Source organism: Rana temporaria, chromosome 5 (genome assembly GCF_905171775.1).
Source record: "Rana temporaria chromosome 5, aRanTem1.1, whole genome shotgun sequence".
Lineage (NCBI taxonomy): Eukaryota > Metazoa > Chordata > Amphibia > Anura > Ranidae > Rana > Rana temporaria.
The window spans coordinates 272095678-272107745 of record NC_053493.1 but is presented as its reverse complement, the minus strand read 5'-3'; positions in this window follow the sequence as shown (position 1 = coordinate 272107745).

The following is a 12068-nucleotide window of genomic DNA, read 5'->3' as shown; positions in this document are numbered from 1 at the left end:
GGTTCGGAGACGGCTTTATTGCGTGGGTCCAGCTTTTGTACTCGTCCCCTGTGGCGGCCATACGGGAGGGAGGTAGGATTTCACACACTTTTAACCTACATAGGGGTACACGTCAGGGGTGCCCCCTATCCCCTCTCCTGTTTGCCTTAGCCATAGAGCCCCTGGCTGCCCTGATCAGGACGAACCCCTCAATCCAGGGATTTCAATACGGCGATCTCCACGAGAAGATAATGTTGTATGCAGATGACACTATGCTTCTCCTAGGCGATACTTCTGCATCGCTGTCGGAGGCAATGACTGTTGTCAGGAGATTTGGTGAATATTCGGGCTTGGTAATTAATTGGACCAAGTCCTCCCTCCTACTGCTTGATTGCGACCCCTCTCTGGCCCCGTCGACCCTGCAGGACATTCCTGTCTCCGGGTCATTTCGCTACCTTGGGATTCAGGTTACGGCATGTTTGTTGGAGTACGTTGCTCTCAACCTCACCCCCTTGATTAACCGTTGCCGTGATCGGGTAAAGATGTGGAGTAGGCTGAAACTCTCCCCCGTAGGTAGAGTAAACTTGATAAAGATGATACTTATGCCACAGCTGCTGTACGTACTGCATAATTCCCCGATAGTCATCCCTCTCAAAAAGTTTAGAATTATTAACTCGGTCTTCCGTTCACTCATATGGCTCGCTAAACCACCTAGGATCAAGCTGGAACAACTCCAACGGCCAAAGGATGCTGGTGGGCTTGCATTGCCCAATCCTTGGCTGTACTACCTGGCCTCTCAGATGCAGCACATCGCAAGAGTGGTAGGTACGGAGCGGGACAGGGAGCTGAATTTGCAGGACTCATCAGTCCGGCTATTGCGGTTCACCACGGGGGGAGGTGGCGGAGGGCTTGGAGGCGCTACGTTACACAAAGTCCAACAAGCTTTTCCCCACGTATGCCCTCATGCAGAAGACTTGGAACAAGGTTAGGATGCTCCAGGGGGTGACGGGGTTCACAAAATACAGCCCTATCTGGGATAATCAGTATTATCAAGAACTAGCTAAGCTGCCTTATGGCTTAAAGTGGAAACAATATGGAATCTCCCTCATGACCCACGTGATTAGGGGGGGTAGGCTTAGACCCTTTCAGGAGCTCAGGACAGACTTTAGATTGCCGGCCTCTATGCATTTTTATTACTTGCAACTTAAACACGCTGTTGATGCTCAGGGGCAGGCCGATGTCTGGTCCTTGGACTCAGCATCGGTCTTTAACTATGTGGTCGGAGTGGACAAGTTTAAAGGCTTCATCTCATGTTGTTACGCCATGCTCCTGAATCTCTTTCTACCGGGGGCCCCTTTGAGGGCGATGGCCCGGTGGGAACAGGATGTGGGGACGTTTGAGGAGGGGCAGTGGGAGGAGGCCTTGCAGGCGGTTCCCACGTGCTCCCTGAACGTGTCGCACAGACTTTCCCAACTCTATGTCCTTCTAAGAGTACACTACACACCGGCTAGGCTGGCACGGATGGGGTTGGGGGTTGATCCAACATGTGTTAGGTGCAGTAGAGATCACGGTGATCTTATTCACCTCCTGTGGCGCTGCCCGAAACTACATCTATATTGGACAAAGGTCATTGATACACTTAATGGGGCTTTCCAGGTTCAGATACCGCTGGACCCCAAGCCCTGTTTGCTGGGGGTGGGTGACGCCCTGCTGGAGGAGGGGGTTACGGGGCAAGCTATTAGTAGAGCACTGTTTCAGGCCCGATTGATGATTCTAAGACACTGGAAGGACCCTGAGCCACCCACGGCACACGAATGGATCTCACAGATGGGAGTTACATTAAGATTGGAAAAAGTGGTTTATCAACATAGGGGGTCTAGCTCCAAGTTTGAAAAACTATGGGCCCCTTGGCTCAATGCTCCAGGTCTGGCCCCGATAGATTTGGTGTATGACCGTCTATTTTAGGGAGGAGGGGGGGGGGCGAATTTCTAGACTCGGATAAAATAATGGCTGGCTTACACAGGATATGGGGTGCCGGGCAGTAGTGGGGGGGGCGGCTATGTGGGGAATTGTGATCTGTCTGACGGGGAGGTGGACTGTGTCGGGATGAATGTAACTATTGTTTTTCCTTGGCTCATATTTCATGTTTATGCTTTTGGTGGGGTGCCTATTCTCTGATGTACGGACGTGCTGCGCCACGGCGATCATGGGTAATGTTCGAGCTCTGGAGCTCTTTACGTGTACTGTCATTTTGGTTCAATAAAAACCTTTTGTTTGAGATAAAAAAAAAAAAAAAAGGTGAGTCAGCCGGCCAATTCGCCTATATGACCTTTAATCCCCAACCATGTAAGGAAATGGGTGGAGAATGGAGCGGGTTACATCTTTGCATATATATGGCCACATGACCATAGTTGGGCGATAACATTGCCAAAATATATTTAGGCAATCGTGATGATGATCAAAGCACAGTAAGTGTTGTATAGCTGTCTGTCCCATGGCTGCCTACACTGACTTCCCACCTGCAGTACTAGTAGCCTACAATACTGCAGTAGGTGTTGTATTTGTTATATCTGTACACCTACAACAGTAGGTGTTGTATCTGTCATTACCTTCAATACAGAAGTGCCGTAAATGTCAGTTGTGCCATCTGCCTGTGCATTGAGATCCTTGTACTGTTCCCTCAGAGACATCCCTTCTCTGTCACCTCGCACCAGGCATTTGCAACCTCTAAGTCCTTCCTACTCAGTACTTACTAAAGGCAAGTAGATCACTCCAGGCAAAGGCAGTGAGTGGCCGGCCGGGAGGGACTTTAAAATGGAAAAATTATCCGCTCTCTGATTCGGACTGTAATCTAACACCTTGCAAGCTTAGGAACTTGGCTGGATCTGATGATCTATTTTAAAATGCTGTATTAAAAACGACAATGATAAAGCTGCCCTGGCCCTCCTGTGAAACCAATGGGGTCGGGCCTAGTGCAGGAGAACCGGTTGTACTGCCCTATCAGCAACCCTGCTTGTATCTCTTTATAGTCCTGTACCCACACATGTTAGAATTTTTGACTGAATTATGCTTGAAAATGCTTTAAAATAAATTTTCCTTCATTGAAAAGGCTGTTTCCTACCCTGACACTGCAGTGATGTGTGCTGGCAGAGATAAGTCATACCCCTCAGCACTAGTTTCCTCACAAAGACTCATATGCAGAGATGGGAAGTTGATGTATCATACCAATTATGTATGGGTCTGGAACCTATTACACTGCACTTATTATACTGTCTTATTTAGACACCTTGCACCACTTCTGTAAAGCCATTAAAAATGGAAGTTGCTTATGTGATGCCTATTTGACTGCATATCTATTTCTGTTACTTCAATTGGGCTTTAAATGCCATTATGAGAAATATTGTATTCTAAAATCTGTATGAAATGATACTATAGAGTTTTTTCATATATATGCAGACTATGCTGTCAACCAAATTGGGCAGTGTCACAGAAAATATTGCCAGGAGGTACGTCAGCAATTGCATGATTTCCTAGTCCTCTATTTTTGGATTTTTTGAATAGTAGTGCCTGTAACGAACCTGGTGTGTAGAGTCTGATGCAGGGTAGCCTCTCTTACGACTCTGGTTCGCGAGCCACTGGATATGGGACAGCGGGCTCGGAGCACAGAGGGGTAGGAGTGCCGGGTGGTGATGTGTAGAAGCAGGTGGACGAATACCTCTGGCAAGTAGGTCAGCGACCCGCACAGAAGCTGCGACTACAGCGGCACAAGTTGGTAACAGTTCAGGTAGGATGGGTCAGCGACCCGCACAGAAGCTGCGACTACAGCGGCACAAGTTAGTAATAGTTCAGGTATACCGGGAAAGCAGGGTCAAACAAGCCGGGTCATAACAGGTGATCGTGCAGAAAGATGACTGAAGAATGGTCGGTAAACAAGCAGGTGGATCTGGCAGCAGTGAAGTCAAGCAGGCGCATGGTCAAACGGAGCCGGGTCAGGATAGGAGAGATGAGAGGAGTCAGACAAGCCGGGTTCGGTGTTCAAATCAGGTTTCAGGTAGAGTAGTCAAAACAAGCCAAGTTCAGTGTTCAAATCAGGTTTCAGATAGCAAACAGGTCTCAGATAGGATCCAAGTCAGAACTGCAGATCAGGCAGCAAAGACCCTGTGCTGCTGAAGTGTTTAAATAGGGCAGCCTGCTGTTAATCACTGAAATCAGTCTTCACCATTAACCCTTAAGTGGCAGATCCATGACAGTGCCCCAGTCTTGTGGAAGTGACTTGGTTAAAAGAGAGTCTTAAAAGTAATATATAGTGGCCTTTCAATAGCTTAGCTTAATTTCTTTAGTACTTGAGGATGGATGATATGTGAGTCAGATACTTTATTAATCGTTAGTTTGTTTAGCTGTTATCACACTTTTTCCTCCATAAGCAGCATTGGCTGCATTTCTCAATTTTCTTTGTGAATACACATAGAAAATATCTATTTAAGATATCTTTCGAAGGACTTTTATATTCACATTTCTTTTTTTTTTCATTGAAATACTTGTAATACATAATTTTTTGGGGGATTTGAGCAGAATCCTAAACCAAACAACTAAATATACAGAGGAGATACATACTGTACATGCTTGCTGTTTTACCTCCTAAAGCATATGTATTTCTAGTCGACCAATCTTGTGGTTTTCTCAGGGCCGCTGCTACCACTAGGCAAACTAGGAAGTCGACTAGGGCGCGCTGCTGCCTAGGGCACCATTCTCACATAGTGTCAAAGGCACAGCGGCGGCAGAGGACTGTGTCTGTGTCCTGATACCCAAATGAATGGAAGCAAGCAAGCATTTATTGATGGGCACTGGTGGACTGCATTGATGGAAGCTGGTAGGCTGCATTGATGGGCGCTGGTGAGGCTGCATTGATGGGCGCTGGTGAGGCTGCATTTGATGGGCGCTGGTAAAGCTGCATTGATGGGCGCTGGTGAGGCTGCATTGATGGGCAATGGTGAGGCTGCATTGATGGGCAATGGTGAGGCTGCATTTGATGGGCACTGGTAGGCTCCATTTGAGGGGCGCTGGTAAGGCTGCATTTGATGGGCGCTGGTGGGCTGCATTTGAGGGACGCTTCATTAAAAAGTGGGGTATACATGGGCAAAGCAAAGGGGGTGGGGCCAGGGGTGGAGCCAGGGGGCGGCAAAATTTGGTTTTGCCTAGTTTGTCAAAAATCCTTGCACCAGCCCTGGGTATTCTATACTGCAAAGCCCGGCAGATGGCACACTTCCTGATTCATTAATTTAGCTTCCAGTCTGTTCATTAGATAACAGCATCACTCTTGTTAAATTAGCACATCTGACTCAAAATACAATAAAACCACCCAGGAAAGAATAATGCTGAACCAAATAGTGATTAACAGTGATAAAACATGATATTTCTACCTATCAAAGATGTGTATATATCACAAGAATGGCTGACCAAAATTTTACTTTAATACAGTTTGCCCTCTGATTCTTTAAAGCAGTATTAAATGCAAAACCAAAAATGTATTATTCATTGGTTCAAAAACATGATAATACTAGTATTGGTATCAGTGCAACCCTGGTCATTAGTACAGTGACAGTGCATATTTTTTTGCACTGATCACTGTATTAGTGTCACTGGTTCCCACAAAGTGTCAAAAGTGTCAGTTAGTGTCAGATTGACTGCCATACTATCGCAATCACCACCATCACTAGTATAAAAAAAATACACATTCCATAAATATGTCCCATAGTTTGTAGATGCTATAACTTTCACGTAAACCAATCAGTATTAGCTTATTTGGATTGTTTTACCAAAAATATGTAGTAGAATACATATTGGCCTAAATTTACGAAGAAATTTGATTTAAAATAAAATTTAAAATTATTGGATGTGTTTAATTGCAGAAAGTAAAAACAATTCTTTCATCAAAATGTTCTGTCTTTTTTTGTTTATAAAAGGCAAAAAACGCAATCAGTGCAAAAATTTATGAGAAATAGTATAAAATGCAACCCCCCACGTATGCAAGCTGAACACTAAAAAGAATTATCACAAAATTCCAAGGGCAAATGTTAAAACAGAATATAAGTGCAGCGCAATTAGAGCAGTCCAAAAAGTTGATAAAATAGCAAGTCCCAGAATTTAATATGAATATAAATAGTATTGAGTGTAAGTCCAGAGAGACGGTGGAAAACAGGTCCCAGAAAACCTTCACCAGTGATGATAAAATCCACAATGGGTGACAGTCCCTCCACCTCCGGTCTTAATATCTACTCTCACCCAAATTAACAGGTAGTCATGCAAGCAAACTTAGCTACACTTAATTCATTGTATAATCTACATTCACTGTGTATTTCTGCACAGCAAACAAAGATATAAAGGTAGTAGAGATCTAAATACAAATTAAACCTGTAGGATTAGAATTTCGTCATCATGTGGTTACTAATAATATCACACCTACATAATTTGTCAATTTCATTATAAATTCAGTATTAAATCACCCTATGCTATCCTTCGAAACCTTTGAATTTACAAACATTAAAAATACAAAATATAAAGAATATCATAACACTAAAAATACAAATATATAAATTAAGAATCATATAAAATATCTAATATATATATATAATTTATAAAACTGTCTATCAAATGATTCATAATAATAACAAAAAATTGGGTTAATTAATTTATCCAAAATGATTAAGGTCAAAATCGACATTTAACCCTTCAGGTATCAAAACCTTAGCCTCTACGATCCAATAAGATTCTCTCTGGCTAATATGATGGATATAATTCCCCCCCTCCAATGTCGATCCACCCTTTCGATCCCCCAAAATTTTAAGCATCTAGGATCCCTATTGTGGCATTGTCGAAAGTGTCTGGAGACACTGTGGGTTCTGAGACCCGTCTTGATATTATTCACGTGTTCTCCGATCCGGACACTCAAAGGTCGTGAGGTACAGCCTATATACTGGAACCCACAATTGCATTCCAGCATATAGGCCAAATCCCCGACGATGTCATTTACAACGAAACGTGCGTAGGAACGGCCGGATTTTGCGTGGAACGTCATCACGCTCACGAGGAGATACACACACACACACACGGAGACCAGCTGACAGGACTGGATCGGATCAAAACGCCACTTTCTGTCTATCCCATGCTGTTTTATTTCATCTTAACTGTAAGTGCAACCCAACCTTTATTAAACCTGCGATCTTTGCAGTACTTCACTATGGAGTGTTTTTTTTCATTTTTCCAACATATATGAGCCATATTATTCCATGTGTTGGGGACTGTTGCTGAGGATCTGCCCTTTCCATTCACCTGCCGGAGAAAGTCTGATTGGGAAGACAGTAATGGCGGCAATCAGTGTTTTTTAGCGGGACTGAGACATTGTGGCGGACATATCTGACCCTGAGTAAAACCTTTTTGGGACCAGTGACACCAATACAGTGATCAGTGCTAAAAATATGCACTGATCCCTGTATAAATGACACCGGCAGGGAAGAGATTAACACTAGGGGGCGATCAAGGGGCGATCAAGGAGTTAAGTGTGTCCTAGGGAATGCTTTCTAACTGTGGGGTGGAGTGTTACACTGGAGGAAAACAGAGCTTAGCTGAAACAGAAGATCTCTCTTTTCCCATTGACAGATCTGTAAACGATTGGTGGCCGCCGGACCCTCTGACTGGCTCACAGCTGGAGTGGCGAGCGCCCTACACTGCGTGCACAAAATCACATACAGGTACATGATTTTGCACAGCCATGTCGCCACAGTATATAGTATTTTTAAAATTGTGCTGTCCTCTGTAAATGTTTTTTTTTTTTTTTTCACAGAGAAATAAATTGTTTACAAACAAACCACATACCTGTATTATGACCATGATTGGTACTCATGCTGATCACTCAAGTAGCAACCCCACTGATTGGTTTACAGGTCATAGCTAGCAATTTGTAACTATGTGTGCTCCTAGCTGTCATATGTTATATAGATTAATGTTTTCTTAGCATGGGAAACAAACCATGCATGAGAAGGTTAATGTACAGGTTATAGGAGAGGGTAAACTTTGCTTTTCTAAAATTCAGGATTTTTGTTGCCAATTTTTGGGTCCTTTATGTTCTTATTCCTATTTCTCAAAGGAAATAGGTTTAATGGAAATGTAGTTTAACCCTACTCTATTTGGTTTGGTTAAACCAATGCTTGTGTTGGGTAATATACATGTTAAAAGTCTGTTTCTTTTATTAGAATCACTAATTTTATTGTTTGATTTGATGTCTAAATAGTTGAGGGCATGCATAATAGGGACTTCCATTTATGTTTTAAGGAGATTAAATTTAAAGCAGTGTTTGGCCTACAATAGTATCATGTATGTAAGGTAACCTAACAAATTCCAATTAAAGCTGTTGCTTTCACTATGCATGTCTATTCATTCAGAATTAAATGCTGTATTTGAAGTTGATTATCAAAAGCAGTGGCTCCACCTTATTCACCAACATTCACTTTGTGAAAGAAACATATACTTTGCAAAGTAAACATTCACTTTTCTAAGATAACAACCTCTAATCAATAAGTAAAATGTAAAACCTTTCTTTTTTTTCAGTTTACATAGCACAAGAAATGTTTTTTTTTTTTTTTTTTGCATCTGTGTCCACTGGGGAGATTTCCCTTCACTTCCTGTGCCATGAAGTAATCTCAATGTCTCACCAGGGTCACCAGAACTAATGCCTCCATGGGAAGATTTCCCTTCTATTAGGCCCCGTACACACGAGAGGATCCATCCGCTGGAATTGATCCGCGGACCGGCTCCGGCGGATAGATCCCCTGGTGTGTACAATCCAGCGGATCTGTTTCCGCGGATTTTTATCCCCTGGGATGGATTTCAAGCGGATAAAAATTTGAAGACATGCTTTCAAATCTATCCGCTTGAATCCATCCCAACGGATTGATCTGCTGGTCTGTACAGACTCACCGGATCAATCTGTCCGAAGGGATCCCCCGCATGCGTCGTAATGATTCGACGCATGCGTGGAATTCCTTATATGACAGCGTCGCGCTCGTCGCCGCGTCATCATCACGGCGACGGCGCGACACGTCATCGCGAGGGGATTTCGGCGCGGATTTCGATCCGATGGTGAGTACACTCCATCGGATCCAAATCCTCGCAAATCCTCGAGACGATTTATCCGTGGAAACGGTCAGGTGGACCGTATCCGCGGATAAATCCTCTCGTGTGTACTAGGCCTCAGTGTTTTGATGTCAACCCAAAATTTTTTTTTTTTCTATTTTATTTTCGATGATAATGATATCCGAAACGGGGCACAGACAGCTATAAAAATGTCTAAGTGTTCTAATCCCTCTCCACTCTATCCAAAGCTGACAATCAAGTTTTGCCTTTAGTTGCACTTTAACCACGTTCTCTTCAAAGATGACACTATATTTTACACACAATGCTCTCCCACTTTTTCTCTTTTTATCCTTTTTTAATTTAATGTAGCCTCCAAAATTCATTATCTAGACCTGGCTGTCCTTGAGCCACAATTTTGGTATACTGTACACTTATTCATATTCTTGGCCTATTATAAGCAATTACAACTAGCTGTCAAAAAAGCTCAGCAAAAATGGTGGTAAAGCGCCGCTAAAAATAGCATCGCCTTACCGCCAACGCCCATGATGCCCCAGTGTAAAAGTAGCCTTAAAGCAAAGTCCTTGAAAGTTTGACACATCAGTCTCTGGACAATGTAGAGATGGGACATGAAAACAGAAATCAACCAGTGTATTACTGGGAAGTCTGTTGTCCAACTGGCAAAAATCACACTTGTATTGTCAAAGCATTGTCAAAGCATTGGAAAATGCCAACAATCTGAGAAAGACAAGTCTATGTATCTATAGTATTTAGCTAAGCTAACAATAAATAACACTCTCTGCCTGTATAGCTGTCCCACTGTGGTTCTGTTCACAAAACTTGTAATAAAGGAATGGTAAAGGAACGATTCAGTTTTTATCATATTTCTTACTTTTTAAGCTCTATCTGACCCGATCTGGAGATCCTTCTTCCCTAACAGCATACAAATAGTAGTGCACCAGAGACTAGGGCACTAGGGGGGTTATTTCTATGGTGTATGAGTCGCTACTCACCCTAGCTCAGAAAAAGTTGTACATGCTGGTCTGGGAAAGGGACCTCAAACGTGAAGATGACTGGGTCGCTCAGGCTTCTAGTTACCTACAAAGGTATTCTCAATGGCTCTTTGATAGAGGCTGGTCTTAAAGTGGTATTTAGTCCCTACTAACCTGGCCAGGATGTATAACACAGCTACTATAGAATGCTTTCGGGGCTGTATGTTGCGAGGTTCTATACTTTATATCTGGTGGAAATGTCTTTAAATTTGAAATTTTTATTGGGTGTTTTCGATGCTTCGAAAATTAATGGGGCCTTCTATCAAACAACATCCCCACGTAGCATTACTTAATAACTTGCCATCCGGTTGGCCATGCCCATTGAAACGCCTGATCTATTTTGTTTTGCTGGCAGCAAAAATAACTATAGCAGGAACATGGAAGACACCTCCGTGTCATTTAGATTACTTAAACACAAAATCTCTGGAATTATGATCCATGAAAAAATTGCTGGTATTATTAATGACCAAAGCAATTTTTGTTTAACAAACTTGGGAACCTTGGGTGACGTATGTACATGCGTCCCTGTATTTGACTAATTTCCGACCTGGGTCTCTCTGTGTCTCTGGATTTTTTTTCTCCCTGTCTTTACCCTTTTGTTCTCCACTTTATTTTTCTCCACCCACTATGTAGAGTGTCCACAAATACATTTTTTCCCATGTATCTTTTACTTGCCTATAGTCTTGGGTACTCACCCATGTATTCTTGCACCATGGTTATATATTGGAAATTGCATTGCCATGTTTGGATACCTACGTCGATGTATAAAGTATGCTTTATTGTCACTATTTTGTTGATCTGTGTATTGAAAAAAATAAAAATGTATTAAACATAAATTAAAAAAAACTTGTAATAAACTGAGGAGGGTGCATAAGAAATTATTAATGAAGTACAATCTTATAGAATCTTTCCACAAGTGACTTAAAAAGAGATTTGATCTGCTTAAGTGTCCTATATTGTGTCCACCAAGGGATTCAGGGGGATGTTAAAATCACCTCCCAGCACTATACAACCCGCCGCAAAACATTGTAGTTGTTGTATTAGCTGTCTACAGAAGGACAGGTGGGCCTTATTTGGAAAATAAACGTTCGCCAAAGTTAAGGGTATGCCACCGTACGACCCCTTGACAAATAAGAACCTGCCCTCGGGGTCCACCTGCTGGTCCGTGAGTTGAAAGGGCGCATCTTTATGGATCAGGATTGTGACTCCCTTTGATTTAGCGAGATCATTAGTAGCGTGAATAGCCCTGGAGAATGTTGAGTCGGTGAGCTTAGGCACATGGTGTGTTTTAAAGTGTGTCTCTTGTAAGAATACGAAGTGAGGTTTACCATTTTTGAGTTCCCTGAGCAACGCCGACCGCTTGGAGTTCAGCGGGGGAGTTCAGTCCTCGCACATTGTGGGAGACCACCACCGGGGAGTGGCCCAATGAAGAGTACGCCATGAGACAGACCCAGGAACAGACCACCCACCGACTGGTCCTGGAACAAAGCACAAGAAGGAGAATAAAAATAAAAAAAATGAAAAATATTAAGTTATAGTGATACACTCAGATATCAAATCCACATGTGAAACAAGAAAGAGGAGAAAAAAAAGGGAGAAGTCAGTTAAGAAGGAAGATTGGAGAGTGCAGTAATTACCTCACGATAGAGCCCTATCTTCAGAGGTCAAACAAATGGTAGTGCTTCGCGGCCCAATAGGACCAAGCACTTTGTGGGGGTAAGGGAGGCGACCACTCGGTGAGTGGGAGAACGCTCTTCCTTAGCTCCAAACAATTAGGAGGCAATACAATCAGCAGGCATCTGTGTTGAAAAAAAATGAAAAAATTATAAAACGTGAAAAAATAAAAAACAGATAGATACTGAAGTCGTACCTCCTAACCGCACACAGCCTACATAACAGCTATTTGTATTA